We start from the raw sequence: 6,973 nt of genomic DNA, 5'->3' as shown, positions 1-6,973 counted from the left end.
TGAATATATTTTTGGCAGGCTTTGCTGTATGGCTGAGCCTTTCCATGAAATTGTGAAAAGTCAAAGAGCTGTCTAGGTCAGAAATCAAGCGCCACAAAGGAGAGCTTGGGCGGAGGTGATAAGCAGCAGCCATTGTTATGCACACCTACGAACGGGTACCACAACAAGTGAGATTTGTGCCAAGAGCTTGGCGTGACATCCAACACTTGGGGCTTATCGCCTCGGCCTTTGGCTAAGATCAAGTGTAGTATCTGTTCTTATCAGTTTAATATCTGATATGTCCTCTATATGAGGACTACATATTACAGATTTTGGCATGAGGGCAGAAATTTGGAGCTTGCTCCTTTCTTCCACGCATCGACCTAGCATTGCAGTGCCGCTGGGAACGGTGCACTCTGTTCTTACCTTGTAGAAAACCAAACACTCAAACAATTGTCGCGTATCAAAAGTGAATTCTACACTGGCTCAATGAAACTGAGGTAACGGCCTGGCACACACAAGTGTGTGAAACCGCTCTGATGGCTCACTGCTTTAGTGACGTGACCATGCACGGGGTCACAATGAGCTTGAACTGGATTCCAAATTGAGTTAGAAGCGTTTGTCAAGAATGGAAACTTGCTTTCACTCAAGACCTTCTGGGAGACTTGGTGAGAAACCAGAGTCAGCATTTTGGAGCGAATGTAAGTGGTTCAGGATGTATTGCTTAGGCAGGCTTAAAAGCCAATCACAGTAGTCAGGGCAGGAGGTAATAAAGACGTGTATAATTTTGGTTGGCAGATGGGGGGGGGTTGGGAATGTTGCATACTGGGATCTGACATGCGGAAAGCAAAGAGAGGCCCACCGTGAAGGTGGTGACTCTGACCGAGAGGCTCTCTCTGCTGCTCCAACAGAGGGCCATGCTGACTCTGGTTTCTTCATAACGCAAGTCTTTCGCCTTTACTAAAGACTTCCGTGGAGAGGAAAACAAACATGAGTTGAATATATTTTTGGCAGGCTTTGCTGTATGGCTGAGCCTTATGAAATTGTGAAAAGTCAAAGAGCTGTCTAGGTCAGGAAATCAAGCGCCACAAAGGAGAGCTTGGGCGGAGGTGAAAAGTGGCAGCAGCCATTGTTATGCACACCTACGAACGGGTACCACAACAAGTGAGATTTGTGCCAAGAGCTTGGCGTGGACATCCAACACTTGGGGCTTATCGCCTCGGCCTTTGGCTAAGATCAATGTAGTATCTGTTCTTATCAGTTTAATATCTGATATGTCCTCTATATGAGGACTACATATTAAGCAGATTTTGGCATGAGGGGCAGAAATTTGGAGCTTGCTTCTTTCTCTCCACGCATCGACCTAGCATTGCAGTGCCGCTGGAACGGTGCACTCTGTTCTTACCTTGTAGAAACCAAACACTCAAACAATTGTCGCGGATCAAAAGTGAATTCTACACTGGCTCAATGAAACTGAGGTAACCGGCCTGGCACAAGTGTGTGAAACCGCTCTGATGGCTCACTGCTTAGTGACGTGACCATGCACGGGGTCACAATGAGCTTGAACTGGATTCCAAATTGAGTTAGAAGCGTTTGTCAAGAATGGAAACTTGCTTTCACTCAAGACCTTCTGGGAGACTTGGTGAGAAACCAGAGTCAGCATTTTGGAGCGAATGTAAGTGGTTCAGGGATGTATTGCTTAGGCAGGCTTAAAAGCCAATCACAGTAGTCAGGGCAGGAGGTAATAAAGACGTGTATAATTTTGGTTGGCAGATAGGCGGGTTGGGAATGTTGCATACTGGGATCTGACATGCGGAAAGCAAAGAGAGGCCTACCGTGAAGGTGGTGACTGTGACCGAGAGGCTCCTCTGCTGCTCTCCAACAGAGGGCCATGCTGACTCTGGTTTTCTTCATAACGCACAAGTCTTTCGCCTTTACTAAAGACTTCCTGGAGAGAAACAAACATGAGTTGAATATATTTTTGGCAGGCTTTGCTGTATGGCTGAGCCTTATGAAATTGTGAAAAGTCAAAGAGCTGTCTAGGTCAGAAATCAAGCGCCACAAAGGAGAGCTTGGGCGGAGGTGATAAGCAGCAGCCATTGTTATGCACACCTACGAACGGGTACCACAACAAGTGAGATTTGTGCCAAGAGCTGGCGTGACATCCAACACTTGGGCTTATCGCTCGGCCTTTGGCTAAGATCAAGTGTAGTATCTGTTCTTATCAGTTTAATATCTGATATGTCCTCTATATGAGGACTACATATTAAGCAGATTTTTGGCATGAGGGGCAGAAATTTGGAGCTTGCCTTTCTCTCCACGCATCGACCTAGCATTGCAGTGCAGTGGGAACGGTGCACTCTGTTCTTACCTTGTAGAAAACCAAACACTAAAACAATTGTCGCGTATCAAAAGTGAATTCTACACTGGCTCAATGAAACTGAGGTAACGGCCTGGCACACACAAGTGTGTGAAACCGCTCTGATGGCTCACTGCTTAGTGACGTGACCATGCAGGGGTCACAATGAGCTTGAACTGGATTCCAAATTGAGTTAGAAGCGTTTGTCAAGAATGGAAACTTGCTTTCACTCAAGACCTTCTGGGAGACTTGGTGAGAAACCAGAGTCAGCATTTTGGAGCGAATGTAAGTGGTTCAGGGATGTATTGCTTAGGCAGGCTTAAAAGCCAATCACAGTAGTCAGGGCAGGAGGTAATAAAGACGTGTATAATTTTGGTTGGCAGATGGGGGCGGGTTGGGAATGTTGCATACTGGGATCTGACATGGAAAGCAAAGAGAGGCCTACCGTGAAGGTGGTGACAGATCAGAGGCTCCTCTGCTGCTCTCCAACAGAGGGCCATGCTGACTCTGGTTTCTTCATAACGCACAAGTCTTTCGCTTTACTAAAGACTCCGTGAGAGGAACAAACATGAGTTGAATATATTTTGGCAGGCTTTGCTGTATGGCTGAGCCTTATGAAATTGTGAAAAGTCAAAGAGCTGTCTAGGTCAGAAATCAAGCGCCACAAAGGAGAGCTTGGGCGGAGGTGATAAGCAGCAGCCATTGTTATGCACTCCACAAACGGTACCACAACAAGTGAGATTTGTGCCAAGAGCTTGGCGTGACATCCAACACTTGGGGCTTATCGCTTCTCGGCCTTTTGGCTAAGATCAAGTGTAGTATCTGTTCTTATCAGTTTAATATCTGATATGTCCTCTATATGAGGACTACATATTAAGCAGATTTTTGGCATGAGGGGCAGAAATTTGGAGCTTGTCCTTTCTCTCCACGCATCGACCTAGCATTGCAGTGCCGCTGGGAACGGTGCACTCTGTTCTTACCTTGTAGAAAACCAAACACTCAAACAATTGTCGCGTATCAAAAGTGAATTCTACACTGGCTCAATGAAACTGAGGTAACGGCCTGGCACACACAAGTGTGTGAAACCGCTCTGATGGCTCACTGCTTAGTGACGTGACCATGCACGGGTCACAATGAGCTTGAACTGGATTCCAAATTGAGTTAGAAGCGTTTGTCAAGAATGGAAACTTGCTTTCACTCAAGACCCTTCTGGGAGACTTGGTGAGAAACCAGAGTCAACATTTTGGAGCGAATGTAAGTGGTTCAGGATGTATTGCTTAGGCAGGCTTAAAAGCCAATCACAGTAGTCAGGGCAGGAGGTAATAAAGACGTATTAAATTTGGCTGGCAGATGGGGGGGCGGTTGGGAATGTTGCATACTGGGATCTGACATGGAAAGCAAAGAGAGGCCTACCGTGAAGGTGGTGATCAGACCGAGAGGCTCCTCTGCTGCTCTCCAACAGAGGGCCATGCTGACTCTGGTTTCTTTCATAACGCACAAGTCTTCGCCTTTACTAAAGACTCTTCGGGAGAGGAACAAACATGAGTTGAATATATTTTGGCAGGCTTTGCTGTATGGCTGAGCCTTATGAAATTGTGAAAAGTCAAAGAGCTGTCTAGGTCAGGAAATCAAGCGCCACAAAGGAGAGCTTGGCGGAGGTGATAAGCAGCAGCCATTGTTATGCACACCTACGAACGGGTACCACAACAAGTGAGATTTGTGCCAAGAGCTTGGCGTGGACATCCAACACTTGGGGCTTATCGCCTCGGCCTTTGGCTAAGATCAAGTAGTATCTGTTCTTATCAGTTTAATATCTGATATGTCCTCTATATGAGGACTACATATTAAGCAGATTTTTGGCATGAGGGGCAGAAATTTGAGCTTGCTCCTTTCTCTCCACGCATCGACCTAGCATTGCAGTGCCGCTGGGAACGGTGCACTCTGTTCTTACCTTGTAGAAAACCAAACACTCAAACAATTGTCGCGTATCAAAAGTGAATTCTACACTGGCTCAATGAAACTGAGGTAACGGCCTGGCACACACAAGTGTGTGAAACCGCTCTGATGGCTCACTGTTTAGTGACGTGACTATGCACGGGTCACAATGAGCTTGAACTGGATTCCAAATTGAGTTAGAAGCGCTTGTCAAGAATGGAAACTTGCTTTCACCAAGACCTCTGGGAGACTTGGTGAGAAACCAGAGTCAGCATTTTGGAGCGAATGTAAGTGGTTCAGGGATGTATTGCTTAGGCAGGCTTAAAAGCCAATCACAGTAGTCAGGGCAGGAGGTAATAAAGACGTGTATAATTTTGGTTGGCAGATGGGGGCGGGTTGGGAATGTTGCATACTGGGATCTGACATGTGAAAGCAAAGAGAGGCCTACCGTGGAAGGTGGTGATCAGACCGAGAGGCTCCTCTGCTGCTCTCCAACAGAGGGCCATGCTGACTCTGGTTCTTCTTAACGCAAGTCTTTCGCCTTTACTAAAGACTTCCGTGGAGAGGAACAAACATGAGTTGAATATATTTTGCAGGCTTTGCTGTATGGCTTGCCTTATGAAATTGTGAAAAGTCAAAGAGCTGTCTAGGTCAGAAATCAAGCGCCACAAAGGAGAGCTTGGGCGGAGGTGATAGGCAGCAGCCATTGTTATGCACACCTACGAACGGGGTACCACAACAAGTGAGATTTGTGCCAAGAGCTTGCGTGACATCCAACACTTGGGGCTTATCGCTTCGGCCTTTGGCCAAGATCAAGTGTAGTATCTGTTCTTATCAGTTTAATATCTGATATGTCCTCTATATGAGGACTACATATTAAGCAGATTTTTGGCATGAGGGGCAGAAATTCTGAGCTTGCTCCTTTCTCTCCACGCATCGACCTAGCATTGCAGTGCCGCTTGGGAACGGTGCACTCTGTTCTTACCTTGTAGAAAACCAAACACTCAAACAATTGTCGCGTATCAAAAGTGAATTCTACACTGGCTCAATGAAACTGAGGTAACGGCCTGGCACACACAAGTGTGTGAAACCGCTCTGATGGCTCACTGCTTAGTGACGGACCATGCACGGGTCACAATGAGCTTGAACTGGATTCCAAATTGAGTTAGAAGCGTTTGTCAAGAATGGAAACTTGCTTTCACTCAAGACCTTCTGGGAGACTTGGTGAGAAACCAGAGTCAGCATTTTGGAGCGAATGTAAGTGGTTCAGGGATGTATTGTTTAGGCAGGCTTAAAAGCCAATCACAGTAGTCAGGGCAGGAGGTAATAAAGACGTGTATAATTTTGGTTGGCAGATGGGGGCGGGTTGGGAATGTTGCATACTGGGATCTGCACATGGAAAGCAAAGAGAGGCCTACCGTGAAGGTGGTGATCAGACCGAGAGGCTCCTCTGCTGCTCTCCAACAGAGGGCCATGCTGACTCTGGTTTCTCTTCATAACGCACAAGTCTTTCGCCTTACTAAAGACTTCCGGGAGAGGAACAAACATGAGTTGAATATATTTTTGGCAGGCTTTGCTGTATGGCTGAGCCTTATGAAATTGTGAAAAGTCAAAGAGCTGTCTAGGTCAGAAATCAAGCGCCACAAAGGAGAGCTTGGGCGGAGGTGATAAGCAGCAGCCATTGTTATGCACACCTACGAACGGGTACCACAACAAGTGAGATTTGTGCCAAGAGCTTGGCGTGACATCCAACACTTGGGGCTTATCGCTCTCGGCCTTTTGGCTAAGATCTGTAGTATCTGTTCTTATCAGTTTAATATCTGATATGTCCTCTATATGAGGACTACATATTAAGCAGATTTTTGGCATGAGGGGCAGAAATTTGGAGCTTGCTCCTTTCTCTCCACGCATCGACTTAGCATTGCAGTGCCGCTGGGAACGGTGCACTCTGTTCTTACCTTGTAGAAAACCAAACACTCAAACAATTGTCGCGTATCAAAAGTGAATTCTACACTGGCTCAATGAAAGTGAGGTAACGGCCTGGCACACACAAGTGTGTGAAACCGCTCTGATGGCTCACTGCTTAGTGACGTGACCATGCACGGGGTCACAATGAGCTTGAACTGGATTCCAAATTGAGTTAGAAGCGCTTGTCAAGAATGGAAACTTGCTTTCACTCAAGACCTTCTGGGAGACTTGGTGAGAAACCAGAGTCAGCATTTTGGAGCGAATGTAAGTGGTTCAGGGATGTATTGCTTAGGCAGGCTTAAAAGCCAATCACAGTAGTCAGGGCAGGAGGTAATAAAGACGTGTATAATTTTGGTTGGCAGATGGGGGCGGGTTGGGAATGTTGCATACTGGGATCTGACATGTGAAAGCAAAGAGAGGCCTACCGTGAAGGTGGTGATCAGACCGAGAGGCTCCTCTGCTGCTCTCCAACAGAGGGCCATGCTGACTCTGGTTTCTTCATAACGCCAAGTCTTTCGCCTTTACTAAAGACTTCCGTGGAGAGGAACAAACATGAGTTGAATATATTTTTGGCAGGCTTTGCTGTATGGCTGAGCCTTATGAAATTGTGAAAAGTCAAAGAGCTGTCTAGGTCAGAAATCAAGCGCCACAAAGGAGAGCTTGGGCGGAGGTGATAAGCAGCAGCCATTGTTATGCACACCTACGAACGGGGTACCACAACAAGTGAGATTT

At 46.6% G+C, this 6,973-nt stretch overlaps 11 non-coding genes and 2 pseudogenes across 11 annotated transcripts; all 13 read left to right on the top strand.

The window, feature by feature from the left end:
- The first annotated feature begins 213 nt into the window (after positions 1-213).
- On the top strand, positions 214-399 carry LOC124852775. Its single transcript, XR_007033198.1, has one exon. It is a non-coding gene; the product is annotated as a U2 spliceosomal RNA (small nuclear RNA).
- Positions 400-900: 501 nt separating this feature from the next.
- Positions 901-1,010, top strand: LOC124853983. Its single transcript, XR_007034283.1, has one exon. It is a non-coding gene; the product is annotated as a U5 spliceosomal RNA (small nuclear RNA).
- A 180-nt stretch (positions 1,011-1,190) lies between these two features.
- On the top strand, positions 1,191-1,378 carry LOC124852889. Its single transcript, XR_007033306.1, has one exon. It is a non-coding gene; the product is annotated as a U2 spliceosomal RNA (small nuclear RNA).
- A 496-nt stretch (positions 1,379-1,874) lies between these two features.
- On the top strand, positions 1,875-1,984 carry LOC124853891. Its single transcript, XR_007034217.1, has one exon. It is a non-coding gene; the product is annotated as a U5 spliceosomal RNA (small nuclear RNA).
- Positions 1,985-2,159: 175 nt separating this feature from the next.
- LOC124852906 lies at positions 2,160-2,344 on the top strand. Its single transcript, XR_007033323.1, has one exon. It is a non-coding gene; the product is annotated as a U2 spliceosomal RNA (small nuclear RNA).
- Positions 2,345-2,840: 496 nt separating this feature from the next.
- On the top strand, positions 2,841-2,946 carry LOC124854046 (annotated as a pseudogene).
- A 175-nt stretch (positions 2,947-3,121) lies between these two features.
- Positions 3,122-3,312, top strand: LOC124854150. Its single transcript, XR_007034398.1, has one exon. It is a non-coding gene; the product is annotated as a U2 spliceosomal RNA (small nuclear RNA).
- A 783-nt stretch (positions 3,313-4,095) lies between these two features.
- On the top strand, positions 4,096-4,283 carry LOC124852814. The gene has a single exon (XR_007033236.1). It is a non-coding gene; the product is annotated as a U2 spliceosomal RNA (small nuclear RNA).
- Positions 4,284-4,781: 498 nt separating this feature from the next.
- On the top strand, positions 4,782-4,885 carry LOC124854011 (annotated as a pseudogene).
- Positions 4,886-5,062: 177 nt separating this feature from the next.
- LOC124852692 lies at positions 5,063-5,252 on the top strand. The gene has a single exon (XR_007033115.1). It is a non-coding gene; the product is annotated as a U2 spliceosomal RNA (small nuclear RNA).
- A 498-nt stretch (positions 5,253-5,750) lies between these two features.
- LOC124853638 lies at positions 5,751-5,860 on the top strand. Its single transcript, XR_007033978.1, has one exon. It is a non-coding gene; the product is annotated as a U5 spliceosomal RNA (small nuclear RNA).
- Positions 5,861-6,035: 175 nt separating this feature from the next.
- On the top strand, positions 6,036-6,225 carry LOC124854424. The gene has a single exon (XR_007034668.1). It is a non-coding gene; the product is annotated as a U2 spliceosomal RNA (small nuclear RNA).
- A 500-nt stretch (positions 6,226-6,725) lies between these two features.
- LOC124853917 lies at positions 6,726-6,834 on the top strand. Its single transcript, XR_007034238.1, has one exon. It is a non-coding gene; the product is annotated as a U5 spliceosomal RNA (small nuclear RNA).
- The last annotated feature ends 139 nt before the right edge of the window (positions 6,835-6,973 follow it).

Source organism: Hippoglossus stenolepis, chromosome 10 (genome assembly GCF_022539355.2).
Source record: "Hippoglossus stenolepis isolate QCI-W04-F060 chromosome 10, HSTE1.2, whole genome shotgun sequence".
In the NCBI taxonomy this organism is placed as follows: Eukaryota; Metazoa; Chordata; class Actinopteri; order Pleuronectiformes; family Pleuronectidae; genus Hippoglossus; species Hippoglossus stenolepis.
The sequence above is the reverse complement of the archived record's forward strand: the minus strand, read 5'-3'. Positions and strand labels throughout refer to the sequence as shown.